The sequence below is a fragment of the Triticum aestivum genome, chromosome 1A (assembly GCF_018294505.1).
Source record: "Triticum aestivum cultivar Chinese Spring chromosome 1A, IWGSC CS RefSeq v2.1, whole genome shotgun sequence".
Lineage (NCBI taxonomy): Eukaryota > Viridiplantae > Streptophyta > Magnoliopsida > Poales > Poaceae > Triticum > Triticum aestivum.
Genome location: NC_057794.1, coordinates 114,190,098 through 114,209,928, shown reverse-complemented (window position 1 = coordinate 114,209,928; position 19,831 = coordinate 114,190,098).

The following is a 19,831-nucleotide window of genomic DNA, read 5'->3' as shown; positions in this document are numbered from 1 at the left end:
TCTTTTGGGGTGGCGCACACGAGTCCACATATTCACCGTATCAATACACCACTATGGATCCGCTCCCGTCTCCCTACGAGAAGGCCATCCATAGCACTCATGCTTATCTTGCGCATTTTAGAGTATCCACTTTCACTTGTCTATGAACTATGCAAGGGGTCCAAGTTCCATATCCGAGGAATCCGGCTATTCGAATAGATAATGATAACCCTGCAGGGGTGTACTTCTTCACATACGCTCTCGCCACTTACCACCACGTACACATCGTGTATCTCGGCAACCTTCAAGCGGAAGCCTGGCGAGGGAGTCGACCATGACCTGACTAACCAACAAGTCTCTAGTCCAAGTTTATCGCCTATTTGGGTTCCATCCGCAAGGAGATCCGGCCGGGGTGTCGCTCACGGCCCCAAACGATGTGAGCAGGGTTCCCATGCCCACCATCCGGGTGCCACTTGGTACACTGGGCCACTGTGCCTAGTCTGTCCCAAGCCCACCTGTACCGGGTGCCACTTGGTAGACTACTAACACTACCTACAAATACCAGAAACTAGTTGCAACTCCTGGACAGATATCAGGTTGATTAATAAGTCGAGAGAGCTTAGAGCGCCCGGAGCCCAATGTGTGGTAGTAACTGTTCATGGATCACAAACACAGAACTCAGTTCCTGAGGACGGCTGTAATGAGACAACCCACCATGTACTCCTACATGGCCTCTCACCACTACCTTTACCAAATCGTGTTCACACACTTAGCTCTCAACAGTAGGACATGTTCACCACATTCCAATTCCTCCCCGATGAATCGGACCTGACTCAACTCTAAGTAGTAGCAGGCATGATAAAAAAGCATGAATGAGTAGGCACATCAGGGCTCAAACAACTCCTACTCATGCTAGTGGGTTTCATCTATTTACTATGGCAATGACAGGTCATGCAGAGGAAAGGGGTTCAACTACCGCAACATGTAACAGTTGAATCGGTGCTGTCCTAATACAGTAAAAGAGAGCATGAGCGAGAGAGTGGGATTATATCGGAATGAACAAGGGTTTTTTGCTTGCCTGGCACTTCTGAAGATAGTATAGTTCTTCATCGGTGTCATCGAATTCATCGCTGGATCAACGTCTACTGAGGGGGGACAAACACCGGCAACTGAGAAAGAACTCAATCAACACATGACGATATGCAACAATATGATGCATGCTATGACATGGAAATATGAATGTGTTTTGGGCTAATGCAAGCTAGAACGTATTGAAATGAGTCCATTTGAACCAAAGATTCAAATGCAAACCCATTTTATGAAGTCATATTAGTACATTAACTTGTTTTACCTAAACAGCAAGGTTAAAGTGTTCTAACATGCATGAAACTAGTACAGATGGAAAGATTGGATTTTTCTGATCATTTTTCATATATAACTTATTTGATTTGGAGTTACGGTTGATTTTCTATGATTTTTAGAAGTTTTAGACATTTTCTGAATTAAACAAATCATTTAAGATTTATTTAAATTCCGGAAAAGGATTACCGTGTCAGCCTGACATCATCATGACGTCAGTAGGTCAACAGGGCACGGTCCAGGTCAAACCTGACCAGTCGGACCCACTGGTCAGTGACCCTGAGACACTTAGTGTCACAGACAGGTGGGTCCGGTCAACGGTGACGTGGCCAGGTCAAGCTGACCTGTGGGGCCCGTGGGTTAGTTTAATCTAAACAGGGATTTAAACCAGGGTTAGTTAGGCAGCAGGGCCCAGGTGTCAGTGGCGTAGGGGGGGTTGGTTAGTGGGGTGTTTAACTGCTAATGACGACCATGTCAGCTGCTGGCGTTTAGCCGCCGGTGACCAAATCCGTGGCGGAGGGAGTTGGGATTTCGCTGCAGGGCTATTTGGCGCGCGGGGAGCATCTACGTGAAGCTGGGGGGCTGCCGCGTCGAGTGGTGGTGGTGTTTGGGCTAGGGGTGGTCGGAAAAGACGCCAGCGACGATGTTGACGGCTGCTGGAGTTCGGGTGTTGGCGCGGTTGGTGCTAGGGTGCGCGGTAGGGCGAGTGAGTGTGTGGGTTAGGCTCCTGGGGGCCTCCTGAGCATGTTGATGCGCTCCGACACGAGCGGCAGGAGCTGTGGCCGCGGCGGCGCCATGGCCGGCGGAACTGAGCTCAAGGCTCTGGCGGTGACAACTGCTAGAGGACGAGCTAGAGGAGGGGAACAAGGGGGGACTGGAGAGGAGCTCACTACGGGGCTAGCAGAGGTGACGACGACGTCGGGGAAGCGCTGGGGCCGGTGAATCAACGGTGGCAATCTCGGGCGCCCGTCAGTGAAGACGATGACGATGACGACGATGTAGGGCAGCCGAGGACGCGTGAGTCGGTGGCGAGGACGAGAGAGTTGAGGCGGAGCTCGCAGGCACGACGAGGGGTCGAGGGGGAGGCGGTGGCCGCAGCAACGGCGAGCGGCGGCGACGGCTCCGCTCGGCTTCGGAAGAGAGAGCAAGAGCAGAGGAGAGGAGGGCCACGGGGAAGAGTGAGAGGGGTCAGGGGGTTGCGTGGCGTTTTCAGGGTGTCGGGGGAGTGAAGCAGGCAGGGTGGAGGTGGCCTGCGTGTGGCTAGCAGGCGGCGAGCACGCGCCCCTGTCCTTCTGTCCAAGGAGGAAGACGACAGGGGGCAGCGGTGGTGGGCTGGGCCGCCAGCTACAGTACTGGGCCTATTAGTGGGCGCCAGGTAAGCTTCTGCCAGGTAAGTCCCTCTCTCTCTTTTTATTTTCTATTTTGCTTTTCTGTTTTTGATTTAGTAATAATACTAAACCATTTTTAAAACTCCTGGGAAAAATTTGTGGGCACTTTTAAAATGTTTACTAACAGCCCTCAAATGTTTTCGGAATTATTGAAGCATTTAAAATATTTATAGCCATTAAATGCTCCAATTCAAATACTTATGATTTAATCCAATAACCTGAAATGACCTAGGGAAAATATGCACCCATTTTTGTCAGAGGTTTTCACCAGTTTCAAAATTGATAGACTTTTCCTGAAGTCACTTTGGGTTTATTGGAAGTGATTTTATTTGAGCCTATTCGAATTCATTTGGTGCTAGGGTTTGGTTAGTCCCCATTTCAAGTTTCTGAGAAATTTAGATATGATGCAAGATGATGATGCAATGACAAGCAAGGCCAATGCTAGGGCTGTGACAACTCACCCCCACTAAACAAGAATCTCGTCCCGAGATTCAAGATATGAGGTAAGAAGACAGAGGGGATACAAAGCTAGCACGATCTTCATGATCCAAGTGCCCTCATCGAAGATGTTGATTCGTTCTACCACATGATCTTGACGTCTTGGCCTTCGAGATCTTTGCCCAACACGACACGAGGAGAAAGGGAAACTCTAGAAGGATTGATCTTCTCGAAGATCGAACTACTCAGGATCAACTCACGGAATGAGACGCAGGAATATCTCTTTAGCTAAGACACGAGACACTCATCGGGGTGATAGGAAATAGAAGGTGGTGGCTCAATTTGGTAGGAAACAATTCCACGCTCGATAACGATGCAGCGAGGAGTTGAGTTGCCATGATATCATAACGAGGCATCTTAAGGAAGGTGACTCACAGAAACATTCCCTTAAGTGGCAAAAAGAATTACTTTTGATTCCGAGATCATTGAAACTCCTTATACCAGCCTAAGCCAATCACAATAATCGTTTGGTGGAGTACTAAGGGATGGTATACTCGGACTAGAATGGATGATGTGGACTACCTTGTTGAAGACAACGCAAGGGATGATTTTTCTTATCATCGGGAATGGATGGGACCCATGGTAGGATGGCACCACGGCGGGTGCAGCCTGGGAACAAAATGCAAACGCTGGGAATGATTCTAGTAATTGGGTAGAAGATCAATAGTAGAAAATGATTCCACTGTTTGAATGATTATAGCATAATCGAAGGAACTGGGAGCACATGAATTCCTGAGGAGCAACTTCTACAATAAGTCGCACGAAGTCCTCATGGATAAGATGGAAAAAATTGCTCAATCGAGATACTACAATGATAGATTTTCTGGCTAGGTGTGTCGGCTAGAACAACAATCTTGCCGGGACCTACATCATAGATCTTGGAATAGCTCCAACCATCATATCTGCCTGAGATTCAGATCTGGTTGGTAACGAAACATTTCAGACAACATGTCTGGAAAAGAAATTTTGCAACACAAACTGACAAAATGATGTTGCGAGATTCTCAGGAAATGAACTACGATAGCAAGCTCCAAAACATGAGCTGATTCTACTACATACATGTGAACATGATGTCCAAGACAAGCATGATCACGTAGAAGTCCTACAACAAAACACTACCGAGTTCAGGTGGGGAACCATCATCGAGGATATCAAAGTCTTTTCATAAGTCTGGATTAGCTCTTATGAAGGGACTCCTTCTCCTTGAGCAAATCAGTCAATGGCTTGGTGTGCTAGGAACACATATGGAGTGGAGGCGGCCAACCTAGCAACCATAGAGCACTTCGCACGTGCATGACTGACTTGGGATGGTACCACAGGAAACAAAACAATCTTCATCAAACTCACGGCGGCAACTTGCACCAAATGCACGTGAATCAGAGAAAGTCACTTCTTTCACCAAAACATATACCTCATGAACGGAACACGAAGGCAATGCTTACAAAAGTTTCCAACACTAGCTCAATGTTCAACATGAATCATGGAGGAGACAAGATGCTGCTGTTGGGCTCAACAGCAACTCATCAGAATTTCCATATCACTAGACTTCCACCATTGCGTGAACAATGTGTTAGTATTGGTCAGACCAAAAGATGTAATGGTGTATGCTCGAGGGATCAAGCACGAGTAAGACAACATTACGAACATCGTTGGTACTGATTTGATTTGACGATAGCCCACACTCAAATCAAAGGATTGATAAGACAATAGGTCCAACAACTGATCACAGGGATCAATCGATGAAGATATCATCTTTCTTCAACACACACTACACAAGAATATCCCTTTGGAACGAACTAAGTTAGGCAAGCTTTTATCTTCCAACTCTCCAAGTTGTTGTTCAGCTTAACCAACTAGCTCAGGGGTATCCAACACGGATTCTTGGAGAAAGGGTGGTTTATTGGAAAACCAACTTGATCACGAACTCAACATATCGGCCAGGGGACGACCTGGTGATACTTCCGTGAAGATATCCGGAAAATCATGAACCACCGAAAAGTTATTAAGCTCGGGAGCAATCTTGCTTTCGAGGCAAGATGATATGATCAAAAGGGTGAGGAATTGACACAATCCTAACTCATTGATCGAAGAGTGCACCACAAATAAGGACTAGTTAGCATGATCATTCTTAGAATGATGACTCAATAACCAACACGCTAAGAATGAGAGTATTGTCCATTAACTACCAAGCAACGGAGTTGCTAAGAATATTGATTTCACACATCATGGTTCACTTGTCGGCATTCCGGTCACAAGAACATAAAGACCGAGGAATGAATAATGATGGCGAGAAGTATTACTGTACCAAGAATTCATGAGATGGTGTGCAATTCCCATGACATTCTTGATATAAAGATGGTAATACTCCAAGGTAGAACAGAACAAAAACTAGATTGACATTTTGATCTGTGGAATACAACTAGTTTGACCCAATCCTAGATATGGATGAGGTACTAGAGTTTGTTTCTCCTAGTCATTCTGGAATAGAATGGCTTGATGGACCACAAGAGCGATAGGCACCGATGAACGAATGCTCACATACTCTTGACTATCAATTGATAGATGAAGGTCGGAATATAACTGAAGGGGGACAACTCAAAGGAACATATAACTTTCTGAGTTGTGGATGCATAGATTAGTATGTCGAACCAAGTTCAACATGTTTCTTCCGGATAAACCATGCAGAGAGGTAGGACTGGTAGAGTCACAATTATGAATGGAGAACTCCTCAATAGTACTCTGATTGTGATCTTTTGGTTCAAATAACTTCTGTCGTATTGGTTCATGGTATTTGGAAGAAGGAAATACCACGAACCTCGAGGACTATCGCAAAGGTTACTAATATCCTAAAGGAACGAGCAAACACTATCAACATGAGGTAAGTAGGGTGAATCTTGGGTCCAAGGACCCGGAAATAGAATACCTACTAACTAAATAACATCACGAGATGCTATCGAGAATGGTGGCCAGAATCATCACATAGGGAACACCAAACATGTCTAGATTACCATCTCTAAGATACCCTAGGGTCATAATAATAGCTCGAACATATATGTCAAGAAAACAGAGTACCTCAACTCATTGATTAGTGTGCTTATTCTGACCAAAAGGACACCAGGAACGGAAAGAAAGGATTTGCAAATGCATCAGATTGTTTAGAAACCTGGGATGACTCGGGCAGCATAACGGCTGTAAATGCTCAAAGATATTTGAGACATCCTGCAAAAATGGTGGCATTACCACTCAACATCACAATATCAAGGTTCCGAGATCAACTGTTAACACACAGAAGTACTAGAAACTGAACTGAGACTTGAACTCAACAATCCTAGGCAACTACGGTTTAGTAACACGTCATCTTGAGAGATAGAAGAGAAGCCTAGTTCTTAACCCCCGTAGAAGAGAGAGGATGACACAGATCAAAAGTACATAAGGTAGAGGAGTAAAAAGACCCTTACTTTCCCTTCCACAATCAATTCCCTTATATAACTAAAGCATTTCTAGACACGACTTCGACCGGTTTGGCTTGGTAATCCTACAGGCGGTCAGGCTCTGATACGAAAGCTGTCAGGACCCTGATTCCAAGTCACATCGATCTAGCCGGTAACACCTCATATCACTTTGCGGCCTCACGCATGGTATTCCCACGGGTGCCGCCTTACCATGGCTCAGGACTGTTTGCGCATTTTGGCTCATGTATATGATAGTGTCGCTAGCATCCATATGACAGAGAACCCGGGCCGACATGACTAGTCATGAACCCAAAGTGGCACTAACTTACGGGGACAGGCATACATGAATCAACATCGAGCATGTCGGTCAGCAGCGTGTGAATCCGGCTGTAGCACTGGGCTAACAGGACTCCGGTGAACCGGGCTGTAGCAGGCTAGGCAGGACTCTGGATGTCACCACGTGACATTTCCCCGAAGGGACAGACACAGGAACGAAGTGAATCACATGCCGGCCAGTCAAGTGTTCCGGAGCAGTAGTGCTGGGCTAGCAGGACTCCGGTGAACCGGGCTGTAGCGGACTACTATGGCTCATGGAAACACAAGACTACATTTCCCCATAAGAGAGGCTACCAAGGATAAACAACTAGGTTGTCGGATCCCACACATACCAAGCATTTCAATCATACACACAATATGCTCAACATGTGCAATACAACATGGCATCACAACAAGACTCTACGACGCAAAGTATTTATTCATTAGGCTCCGAGGAGCGAGATATTACAAACATGGGTCTCATGACCCAACAATCATAGCATACAAACAAAGCACATGCGGAAGCTTAACATGTCTGAGTACAGACATCTATAAATGAAAAAGGCTAAGAAACCTGACTATCTACCAGATCCTGCCGAGGGCACAAGATCGTAGCTGAGGTAACAAGCTAAACGTCGAAGTCCACGTGGAACTACTAGCGAGACTGAAGTCTCTCTGCAAAAACATAAATTAAGCAAACGTGAGTACAAATGTACCCAGCAAGACTTACATCAGAACTAACTACATATGCATCGGTATCAATAAAGGGGGTGGTGGAGTTTGACTGCAGCAAGCCAACTTTGACTCAGTGGCTATCCTATACTACGACTGCGAGTAACTCTTTTGGGGTGGCGCACACGAGTCCACATATTTACCATATCAATACACCACTATGGATCCGCTCCCGTCTCCCTATGAGAAGGCCATCCATAGCACTCATGCTTATCTTGCACATTTTAGAGTATCCACTTTCACTTGTCTATGAACTATGCAAGGGGTCCAAGTTTCCATATCCGAGGAATCCGGCTATTCGAATAGATAATGATAACCCTGTAGGGGTGTACTTCTTCACACACGCTCTCCCACTTACCACCATGTACACATCATGTATCTCGGCAACCTTCAAGCGGAAGCCTGGCGAGGGAGTCGGCCACGACCTGACTAACCAACAAGTCTCTAGTCCAGGTTTATCGCCTATTTGGGTTCCATCTGCAAGGAGATCCGTTCGGGGTGTCGCTCACGGCCCTAACCGATGTGAGCAGGGTTCCCAAGCCCACCATCGGGGTGCCACTTGGTACACCGGGCCACTGTGCCTAGTCTGTCCCAAGCCCACCTGTACCGGGTGCCACTTGGTAGACTACTAACACTACCTACAAACACCAGAAACTAGTTGCAACTCCTGGACAGAGATCAGGTTGATTAATAAGTCGAGAGAGCTTGGAGCGCCCGGAGCCCAATGTGTGGTAGTAACTATTCATGGATCACAAACACAGAACTCAGTTCCTGAGGACGGCTGCAATGAGACAACCCACCATGTACTCCTACATGGCCTCTCACCACTACCTTTACCAAATCGTGTTCACACACTTAGCTCTCAACAGTAGGACATGTTCACCACATTCCAATTCCTCCCCGATGAATCGGACCTGACTCAACTCTAAGCAGTAGCAGGCATGACAAACAAGCATGAATGAGTAGGCACATCAGGGCTCAAACAACTCCTACTCATGCTAGTGGGTTTCATCTATTTACTGTGGCAATGATAGGTCATGCAGAGGAAAGGGGTTCAACTACCGCAGCATGTAACAGTTGAATCGGTGTTGTCCTAATGCAGTAAAAGAGAGCAGGGGCGAGAGAGTGGATTGTATCGGAATGAACAAGGGGGTTTTGCTTGCCTGGCACTTCTGAAGATAGTATAGTTCTTTATCGGTGTCATCGAATTCATCGCTAGATCAACGTCTACTGAGGGGGGACAAACACCGACAACTGAGAAAGAACTCAATCAACACATGACGATATGCAACAATATGATGCATGCTATGACATGGCAATATGAATGTGTTTTGGGCTAATGCAAGCTAGAACATATTGAAATGAGTCCATTTGAACCAAAGATTCAAATGCAAACCCATTTTATGAAGTCATATTAGTGCATTAACTTGTTTCACCTAAACAGCAAGGTTAAATTGTTCTAACATGCATGAAACTAGTACAGATGGAAAGATTGGATTTTTCTGATCATTTTTCATATATAACTTATTTGATTTGGAGTTACGGTTGATTTTCTATGATTTTTAGAAGTTTTAGACATTTTCTGAATTAAACAAATCATTTAAGATTTATTTAAATTCCAGAAAAGGATTAGTGTGTCAGCCTGACATCATCATGACGTCAGCAGGTCAACAGGGCACGGTCCAGGTTAAACCTGACCAGTGGGACCCACTGGTCAGTGACCCTGAGACACTTAGTGTCACAGACAGGTGGGTCCGGTCAATGGTGACGTGGCCAGGTCAAGCTGACCTGTGGGGCCAGTGGGTTAGTTTAATCTAAACAGGGGTTTAAACCAGGGTTAGTTAGGCAGCAGGGCCCAGGTGTCAGTGGCATAGGGGGGGTTGGTTAGTGGGGTGTTTAATTGCTATGACGGCCATGTCAGCTGCCGGCGTTTAGCCGCCGGCGACCAAATCCGCGGCAGAGGGAGTCGGGATTTCACTGCAGGGCCCTATTTGGCGCGCGGGGAGCATCTACGTGAAGCTGGGGGGGCTGCCGCGTCGAGTGGTGGTGGTGTTTGGGCTCGGGCTGGTCGGAAAAGACGTCGGCGACGACGTTGGCGGCTGCCGGAGTTCTGGTGTTGGCGGGGTTAGTGCTAGGGTGCACGGTAGGGCGAGTGAGTGTGTGGGTTAGGCTCCTGGGGGCCTCCTGAGCACGTTGATGCGCTCCGACACGAGCGGCAGGAGCTGTGGCCGCGGCGGCGCCATGGCCGGCGGAACTGAACTCACGGCTCTGGCGGTGACAGCTGCTAGAGGACGAGCTAGAGGAGGGGAACAAGGGGGGACTGGAGAGGAGCTCACTTCAGGGCTAGCAGAGGTGACGGCGACATTGGGGAAGCGCTGGGGCCGGCGAATCAACGGTGGCAATCTCGGGCGCCCGTCGGTGAAGACGATGACGAGGACGACGATGTAGGGCAGCCGAGGACGCGTGAGTCGGTGGCGAGGACGAGAGAGTTGAGGCGGAGCTCGCAGGCACGGCGAGGGGTCGAGGGGGAGGCGGTGGCCGCAGCAACGGCGAGCGGCGGCGACGGCTCCGCTCGGCTTCGAAAGAGAGAGCGAGAGGAGAGGAGAGGAGGGCCATGGGGAAGAGTGAGAGGGGTCAGGGGGTTGAGTGGCGTGTTCAGGGCGTTGGGGGAGTGAAGCAGGCAGGGTGGAGGTGGCCTGCGCGTGGCCAACAGGCGGCGAGCACGCGCCCCTGTCCTTCTGTCCAAGGAGGAAGACGACAGGGGGCAGCGGTGGTGGGTTGGGCCGCCAGCTACAGTACTGGGCCTATTGGTGGGCGCGAGGTAAGCTTCTGCCAGGTAAGTCCCTCTCTCTCTTTTTATTTTTATTTTCTATTTTGCTTTTCTGTTTTTGATTTAGTAATACTAGGAAAATGGCCTGTGCGTTGCAACGGGATAAAAATTCTGTCAAAAGCTACACCAAGGAGGTCGTATTTGAGAGAATTGATCAAACTGCAATGATAGCAAACATGCAGTGGTTGCAACGATAGCATTTTTTTGACATGTACTCCCTCCATTCCCAAATATAAGTCTTTCTAGAGATTCCAATAAGTGACTACATACGGATCAAAATGAGTGAATCGACACTTTAAAATATGTTTACATACGGATCCACATGTTGTAATCCATTTAAAATGTCTAAAAAGACTTATATTTAGAAAAGGTGGGCAGTATTCGGTTTTTTTCGAGAGGAATCCAACCGAAGAGAAGCGAGCATCATAATAGCTTGATAAAAAGATATTTAGTATAAGAGGACGTTCGCGTCAATTATCACGCCTCTGACTGCTGAGGACGAGGTTCGGGTTAATGATATTGTGAAAGGTGTCATTAAACCGGGTCTGCCTCTGTTAGTTACGAGGTATATGCCATGGATCTCATCTATTCCCCTTAAACAAGGGATAACGTGGGTTCCGACCTGGAATCTGGACCCCCAATTAGAGTGTGTTTAAAGAGATTGGAGGAACTCTTCCTCGGTCTCCGTATCCAAAGATACTGGTAATTAGAGCTTCAAGTGTTCGGTTCTACTCTCCGTTTTATTCATAGTAAGGGAGAGCAGTTCAGTCCACTTGCTCTTTGGCCGCATCGGTTGAGGTTTGCTCTGTTCAGTTCAGTTAAAGAAGAGATGGTATCTTGCTTGTTTCAATTATCCGGGCTCGCCATCAATAGATACTGGTTTCTCTTCCGCTGATGGTCGCGGTCAATTGCCCGAGGGAGCATAACACTGCAGGCCGCAATGAACATGCCCGCCGCATCTCGGATAATTGCTCCAGTTGCGCCAATTCCAGTATCCGAGACAGAAAGCAGCATCCACGTGAACTTTGACTGTTCATAATATGGGAAATTCCGAGGTGAAGGATGCCTGCTCAGGTCATGATATCACTGATCCAAACTATGCTACACCAAATCTGAATCCTGACTAGTTAGCGAATCGTGTGCTCTGTGCGAATGTCTTTATTAGTCTATTTCATTTAAGCCCAAAGGATCTTCGAATACCGACTGGTCGTCCCAATCCAATCTCCCTTCTGCTTATTCCAATTTTTCCTATTCCTAGCGAATCAAATGAGATTTCTGTTCTTCCATCAAGAGGAGATAGTTATCGATAAAGCAAAAACGAACCTATTGACATAGAATGCAATCGAAATAGAGACAACTAGGAAAAGACCGAAATAAGAAACTTCTACTCCCTAGGTGGTTATTTGCCGCATAAGACAGCGGTGGAAGCTGAAGGAAAGAGTGGGCTTTGAATCTAGGTATGCTTTCTAAGGATTGCGCTGCGCCTAGCCTACCTTTACGAACATACCTCTGTCTTTCAAACAAAGCCCTGTGTGTGGAACTACTTAGATTTGTTTTCGAATTGCTTTTCTCGGGCCATCGAGAAGTCAGTCAGCGGTTGGCTTGAGTCCTCAAGTTGGTCTTTAAGACTTAGCAGGGCCCTACACACAGTACACCTCACCTTAGTAGAAGGTAGATTTCTCTCACCCTATGTGCAATCAAGCTCAGAGACTTGAGCCGCAGAATTCCTTGCCCACTGACTGAAGAAGCTCCCTACAGTGTCCAAATCGAGGGATCAATCCAACAATCTTCTCCTTTACTCAAAGGAGTAGGTGGAAGAGTTATGAGAGAAATCAAGCGATAGTGCTTGACCAGTGAGAAGTGCACCGGAAGTGTACTTCGAGCGATGGGAAGCTAGCCTGAAAAGGTAGAGCAGAGGTGCTAACAATAATAAGAATCTTTCATCCTGCAAGTTACTCATAATTGAGAACTGGTAATGTGGATTTTGTTCCATGCAGCTACACCTTTTCGAAAGCAAATTCGAGGAAATCGCTTCTTTCTTCCCATCCCGACCTGTATCACTTGACTTTTAGATTGGCAAACTAATACCAGGTTGATGACTTCACTTCTCTTGGGAACTTGCTTCTTCCTTCACCGAAGTTAGTAGTTAGCTTTTATGGGCAAGGTGCCATACTGGGAATCCAGTCAAATGGGCCAAAGCAATCCAAGGCAGAAGGCCCGTTTTAAATAACTAATCTCGTGACTTTTGCTACCGGGGGTAGGAAGGAAGCAGTGAGATCCAGGGAGAACAAGCAAGACCAAGAACAAGAATGAATGCTAGAGCATATGCAAACCCTAGATTATTGTGATGGCAGCCCGGTCAACCGCACGCTGGAAGCGGATGGCATTCCCAATACAAGCCTGCAGATCCCTGGACTCTATTTAAACATTGGGAAGTCCTTGACAAGAATGCTACATTAAGCACTTGCCACACTGACATATTGATGAGCAAGCCCAGAGCCCGAATCCGGATGCATGCTTAAGTGCTCGGAGGGCAGAGCCTGGGCCCCGATCGAGCCAATATGTCGATCGATAACGTTTAAGCTCCTTGTCCCCAAGATCTTCCATATATTAAGACTAGTTCGATCTGCCTTAGATAAACATATTCCAATAAAAAGGTTAAATAACATATATAGGTATCTGCGGGCATTGTGAATCAACTAATCTATCTAGAAGTGAGTCAATATGTGTTCATGAGTGATTATGCTGTAGGTGCTTCCCCTCTGTCGAGGCTTGTATGTATAAATGGAGTATTGACCTTAACTTTGAGTGTGGGTTCCGGTTTTGAGTGAATGGACTGATTGCATTGTTGTTAAGAGTGGGCTGGCCTGCTTGAAACACCAATGTGCTATAGATACAAGTACCCTTCCCTTGGGGATCGATTAACGGATTACTCAGTATCGGATGGGTGAAAGCCTTATCCATCACCTTTAAGCTCCTTGTACGCCAACCTACTGACAAAACAGGATTTCTAGCTGCCTCCTCCGGTGAAAACGAACCAGTAAACATATTATTAGACCTAGGAAAATAAGAACTCGTCGAACAGAAGAACCGAGTACTATAGAATCTGAAACACACATATGCGAGCTATTAAACATACCATTCCTATTTATAAATAACAACATATTACCGCAGCGCTAAGAAAAGGGTTTGAAAGCTCTAAGTGGTACGATAAGCGGAATGAATCAAACGAAGTGCATCATGAGGGTTGGGGATTTAGCATACGCTCTACTATCAATTATAGGTTCACCTATGCCCCAAGAAAGAGGTGCAGAGGTGGAATTCAATAGATTTAAGCAACTTCAGTATGCGGGTAGCGATGCTTTTTGGAATCCAAGAGAACTTTGAATCGGAGGAACGACCAACACAGCTGGCATGGCTTTGTTGAATCAGGATTTGATGACAGGAACGTTGTTGAAATAACTTCTTTACCTCCCGTAAAATCCTTTATGCCTGATTTCAGTACTAACAATAAATGGCTAAAAACATCCTATTTTTTATGGTAAAATATGGAAAATCATATGGGAAACGAATAACGAATAGAAGTAGCCTAGCCTTTTCTTTCAGTCTCGGTCTCTAGATTCCCTTGTTCTTACTGTAGCTAGCACTTGTTATTGCAGTCAAGGAGCCAGGAGCCTTCAATCACATTTGAGCTTTACGCTCTTCTCCTTCTTGGGGGTCGGCCTGTAGTAGCAGGCGTACAGGACGAGGCCGAACAGCGCACCGAGGCCGAAGGAGATGACATTGCCGACGACGTTGCGGGCCGCGTCCGGGGAAATCATCTTGCTTTGCTCGCCGCGAGCGGGTGGGGACTTGGGATTGGTTTGGATTGGACGGCGCACGCGGCGAAAGGGAGGGAGAGAGAGAGCCAAAGCAATTGAGATTTGGGAGTCGGTTGAGGTCGAGGGATTAGCTTATATAGATAGACGCGGCGGGGGCGCGGTGTTTATCCGGTCTCGTGTTAGATCCTATGATTTGGTTAGTTAGCCTACGAGAACAAGTCACAAGTTTTTTGTTTGACTATGCATCCAGTTCGTTGCTATCTCTATCTTTATCTACATGGATATTAACACGCACTATTCTTGAGAGTCAAGACACCGTTTTGCTTTAAAGAGCCAAATAAATCCCAGATAATTACTAATGCACCGTTGAGTACACAGATTCTTTTCCTGTTCGTACTGGAGTATAGTAAGGAAAAACTGCTTGACCGAATCAAGGTCAAGATAACTAGTGTGATTCCTACACTGGGAGAATCGTGGATATGTAGGGAATAGATAAATGCCACCCGCCTAAGTAAAGAACTGTTACAAATAAAGAGGAAACTAATAAGGATAAGTAAGAAACAAGAGAAAAGAAACCATATTTGATACCGGAATATTCGGTTTGATAACCCGCAACTAATTCCCCCTCTGGGTAATCTTTCACATTCGGCCAAAGAAGAAATTCTAAAAACTAGAAAGCCTATAGGCTGACGCCAAAGATTCCATCAAAAAAAACCATATTTTGGCTGTGCTTCAACTATATCAACTGTACTTGAACTGTTAGATAATCATAGTCGATAATAACATCACAGCTCCCACCGCTATTGCAAAACCGTACATGAAACCTTAGCTTCATACGGCTCCTCTATGATCAGAAAAAAAAAAGGACTGTTTCGGTATTATCCCCCAGGTTTATCAGTTGCAGGTGAATCCTGTGAAACATCTCTCTCGAGGCTAGTAACAACACTTGGAAATGAAAAATGAGCTTAGCGGCTGTACCGGGTCAGGACCATAAACACCACGAGCCGGTTAAGCAACAGAAGCTGTGGGCGAAAGCACACTCGTCATTCTCAGACCTGCGGTCGAGGTACGTGCGAACAAGTTCCCATTCTCTATGTTTCATGGCCTATCAATGAAAGTCGGTATCAGGCTGGCTCGCTTGGCGGGTCGTCTCCTTATATACCTAAATCCTCGTTTCACTCATCTGTAAAGGTCTACCCTTCGAAAGGTAGGTTGAGTTCCCCCGTATGTAGCCAGCCACACTCTACTCGCAGGTAAAATATTGGCGTAGACAACAGAGAATGTGCTAGGTAGGAAACCGAAGGAACTCTTACTATACGAGAATTTGCAATTCAATATGACAACCGATCAGAAGGGATTGGACGATCCCAATGCGTTGCCCTCCTTCGCAATACCGGAACTATCTGACCGAGCTCCATCAACACAGAAAGCGGAAGGGACAGCAGATACGGATAGACTGGATCCGGAAAGGGATTTCAGCCAGTCCTTGCCTATTGCTGGGCTGGTTGTTTTGTCACGGTCCGATTAGTAGAAGGTGAGTGAGTAAGACGAGGCCCCCGAAGCGTAATGTAGAGCTATACTGCTCTTGTTTTTCCTTCCGCCCTGCTTAGGAGAACTTTGTCTAGAACCCACTTTAGCTAGCTTTCAAGGATACCATTACAGATGAGTGAAGCGAGTATACCGTTTCCGGAGCTCCCGAGGTAGCGCGGTAGCGGAAGCCCTTTCTAGTTCAAGCAGTTCCAATTCCTATTCTGCTTCACCGCTTACACCACACTCTATTGGTTCGCCTTGTGGTGCCTTTCGATCAAGGTCTACTTTGGTTGATCCACTTTCTTCTACAGCGCGTTATCCGCATCGAAGTTAGCCAGGTTCCTACCGCTTCTTGATATTATGGATTTTGCAATCCCTGAACGCCAGTGCTTCTACAACCAACGGATACTATTTAACATAAATAATAAGTAGAAATGGACAAACGAGTGTGGCTACACAGAGTGAGGAAAAAAACATGGTGGTACCAGCATTGCGTATCACTCACTATGCTTTATGTAATATGGCTTAAGCAATGGTAAAATGGGAGTCCTGAGCAAAGCACATCTGATCGATATGAATGAAAGATACATCCGTCTTTTCTTCTCCTTCGAAGGTTAGGTATCCGCTCGTTAGTTCAGCGCCGCATAAATACTGACTTTAAAAGGGGCGACTCCCGCCTGTGCTTAAGTTGTTTCAAGCTTGTAAAGACTCGCGATCGGAAGATTGACCTGGTTTTCTTTCAGCTGAAACTCTACCTAATGGTTCAGATTCCCCGGGTCCATGGGTCCATGGCCGCTTAGCTTAGACAGCCTTGTTAGAGACATGAATGCGGGGTTCGGTTTCCAATTGATTTGTATTCACCGGGACCTCCCCTTATTGGATTTTCTCCACTTTTCTAGTTGCTGTGGAAAGAATGTTGAGCAAATGAGTTTAAGGGGTGGTTTTCTGTTTACTTTTTTTCAGCCTACGTCGTCTCTCTTCCAGAACCTCACAATCATCAGTGTCTGAAGTTTCATGATGAATATTGGTTTCACATTTTATTGCTTACGTGAGGAAATATCAATTTGGAACTCGAATTTGTATTTGAGTTATGATGAGGAGTGAGGTAGATTCGCATTGTTGAAGAAAGCGAAGAAAAAGGATGCTGCTATGGCTTGCTTGTGGCTCTTTCTTCTATTGGCTAGTCTCAGGCATGATAGTTTCCATTTCTTTTGGAAAGCAAGTGCGGCTCAGTCATAAGTGTTAGTAATAGCATGAAGTAAGTTGTCGGTAGCCGGCATTAGGTAAAAGGAAAAGCTTCTCAAAAGCATCCAGAAATATCATAGAATGGTGATCGAGATCACCTTCACGGGAATCATCCTTTGCAAATTGGGGGAAGGGAACCAATCAAGTCACCAAGAAGTTCCCGAAACTTGGTTTAGTATTAAGGTTCTTCTCTTCCAGCGTTTAGTATTCAAGTTCTTCTCTTCCAGCCCCCCGGCCCCTCTTTGATAAGGAAAGTTTGCATTTCTCAAATAAAAAATGACAAATATGGTTCGATGGCTCTTCTCTACTAACCACAAGGATATTGGGACTCTCTATTTCATCTTCGGTGCCATTGCAGGAGTGATGGGCACATGCTTCTCCGTACTGATTCGTATGGAATTAGCCCGACCCGGCGATCAAATTCTTGGTGGGAATCATCAACTTTATAATGTTTTAATAACGGCTCATGCTTTTTTAATGATCTTTTTTATGGTTATGCCGGCGATGATAGGTGGATTTGGTAATTGGTTTGTTCCGATTCTGATAGGTGCACCTGACATGGCATTTCCACGATTAAATAATATATCATTCTGGTTGTTGCCACCAAGTCTCTTGCTCCTATTAAGCTCAGCCTTAGTAGAAGTGGGCAGCGGCACTGGGTGGACAGTCTATCCGCCCTTAAGTGGTATTACCAGCCATTCTGGAGGAGCAGTTGATTTAGCAATTTTTAGTCTTCATCTATCAGGTATTTCATCAATTTTAGGTTCTATCAATTTTATAACAACTATCTTCAACATGCGTGGACCTGGAATGACTATGCATAGATTACCACTTTTTGTGTGGTCCGTTCTAGTGACAGCATTCCTACTTTTATTATCACTTCCGGTACTGGCGGGGGCAATTACAATGTTATTAACCGATCGAAACTTTAATACAACCTTTTTTGATCCTGCAGGAGGGGGAGACCCAATATTATACCAGCATCTCTTTTGGTTCTTCGGTCATCCAGAGGTGTATATTCTCATTCTGCCTGGATTTGGTATTATTAGTCATATCGTATCGACCTTTTCAAGAAAACCGGTCTTCGGGTATCTAGGCATGGTTTATGCCATGATAAGTATAGGTGTTCTTGGATTTCTAGTTTGGGCTCATCATATGTTTACTGTGGGCTTAGACGTTGATACGCGTGCCTACTTCACCGCAGCTACCATGATCATAGCTGTGCCCACAGGAATCAAAATCTTTAGTTGGATCGCTACCATGTGGGGAGGTTCGATACAATACAAAACACCCATGTTATTTGCTGTAGGGTTCATCTTTTTGTTCACCATAGGAGGGCTCACTGGAATAGTTCTAGCAAACTCTGGGCTAGACATTGCTCTACATGATACTTATTATGTGGTTGCACATTTCCATTATGTACTTTCTATGGGAGCCGTTTTTGCTTTATTTGCTGGATTTTACTATTGGGTGGGTAAAATCTTTGGTCGGACATATCCTGAAACTTTAGGCCAAATCCATTTTTGGATCACTTTTTTCGGGGTTAATCTGACCTTCTTTCCCATGCATTTCTTAGGGCTTTCGGGTATGCCACGTCGCATTCCAGATTATCCAGATGCTTACGCCGGATGGAATGCTCTGAGCAGTTTCGGTTCTTATATATCCGTAGTTGGGATTCGTCGTTTCTTCGTAGTTGTCGCAATCACTTCAAGCAGTGGAAAGAACCAAAAATGTGCGGAAAGTCCTTGGGCTGTTGAACAGAATCCAACCACACTAGAATGGTTGGTACAAAGCCCTCCGGCCTTTCATACTTTTGGAGAACTTCCTGCGGTAAAAGAGACAAAAAGCTAAAAAAAAACCTCTCCTAACTATGAAGGAAGTTTCATAGAGATAGGTGTGGGGAAATAAGTTCTTCATTTGAAGAGTTAGTTGGCTGGCCTACCGGCCCGCAGATTAGGAAGGCTTTTATCGCCAACTGAACTGCGTAACCAAAGCGATTCCTTCTTGGTGGAGATAGGTGGGTCCTGGTCCAACCTAAGTCAGTTCGAACCTGACGGGTCGTTCGTTCGTGTGGAGAATCTCTCTCCTTACTCAGGATTTCTTTATCTTCGAGGCGAGGCATATTCATATGTCGAAGAAGGGGGAAGTGTCTCCATTTACGCTCATAGAACCCGGAAAAAAGAATATACCGTCGTTTAAGGACCAAGGATGCGATGTGAGAAGCGTAGGTCGGAGTAGCAGGAGTATGCGACAAGCAGTTGCATGTTTGATGTGGGTCTGTAACGAGATGAATTAGAACACTTGGAATCCTCGCGGATATAGCTGCCACGAGGGCTCTTTCCCACTTAATAGATTCATTCCTTCGTTACGGCGGTTGAGGGTACCTGCCGTTCAGAGATGCTATCAGAGTAGGAAAGTTAGCCAAGTTATCCTGCCTAGTTTAGATAAAGCACCCCGATCATACCAGACGCAACCCGATCATTGTATACATAACATAGTTGAATTTGAGTAAATTCTCTCTGCCTTTCCCATTTCCAATTCAAAAACCACTAGGCATAGAAGGAAATCTTTCCCGGTAGAAGGTTCTCAGTAATCAGCAGTGGGAATAAGCCCTTCCAGTCTTTTTCGCCTAAGAAGGTTTTGGAGGAGGAACCTATGGGAACGGCAGTCCTGCATCGAGAT